We start from the raw sequence: 1,178 nt of genomic DNA, 5'->3' as shown, positions 1-1,178 counted from the left end.
AAAAAAAAAAAGTTCAATTGGTCGATAAACTGTACCATAACAAAGCCCTAGCCCCTAGATACATCCCAGCTTGCACAACCAAGAAGCGAAAGGGGCAATTACGCCAGCATTACAAAAAATCAACACATCAATAAATATGTAAAGCTCAATTCAACTATGCAAAAAATAAAAAATAATAAATAAATCATTCTAAGATCTGTAGAGAAGCATGGCAGGAACCCAAAATCTGGATATGTAGACATGGCTAAACATATCTATCATTTATAAGCATGTATTATTTTAACATACACACATACATAATCATATCAACATATATGTAAAAATGTGATGCATTTGAATAGTTCAGAAACACCAATAAGAAATTATTCTACACACTCATAAGCAAACAAAAAATACACCAGAGTATGTAAATTAACAAATAGATAAAAATGTTAGGACCTAATTCAAATATAAACTACAAGGACTATAAGTTAAAAATCATATAGCCCAACTCCAGAAGGAAATGTTAATAGCCCAACCATTGGGGCTTTTGTTTCTCGACAAAAATGTAGGATAGTACAAGTCACTCCCAACAAAAAGAAATACCGATTCAACTTGCTGGAATTCATGTTCAGCTGCAAAAGAATCCAATTTAACAGTATACAAGCTCAAAATAATTGGTAATCTGAATCTGGTACAATAATTAAATACAGAAATTCAAATGGAATGACCTCAACCAACGGAATGGGAGGAGTTATGACTGTTCAGAAAACCCAAGTTGTCAACCAATAAGTGAGTCTACTTGCTATAGATTCAACATTAATGAAGGAAGAGTTGAGGAATTGATTCTACCAGGAATGGAATGATTAAATGAGAGAGGAGGAACAAAGACTAAAAACAGAGTCTACAATCTTCATTACCTGAAATGGAAAGAAGAAACCCATGTACAAGCCATCCTAGTCTCTTTCTCCATTAACATTTCAAAACCAAAACTGCAAGACCTTCAAAAGGACTCTATTCAAAAATAACAAAAGCTCCCGAAAGAAAAAAAAAACCATGGGATTAAGTACGGGTGCCTTAACAAGTAAAAGATAATACTGCCCCCCCCCACCCTTTAACTCCTTGGACTCTATACAATGCTGCCAAATGTAGAAGCCTCTAACAAACAATCACATAGAAAATAATAAATTGAAAATAAA

Source organism: Macadamia integrifolia, chromosome 9 (assembly GCF_013358625.1).
Source record: "Macadamia integrifolia cultivar HAES 741 chromosome 9, SCU_Mint_v3, whole genome shotgun sequence".
NCBI classification, from domain to species: Eukaryota; Viridiplantae; Streptophyta; class Magnoliopsida; order Proteales; family Proteaceae; genus Macadamia; species Macadamia integrifolia.
The sequence above is the reverse complement of the archived record's forward strand: the minus strand, read 5'-3'. Positions refer to the sequence as shown.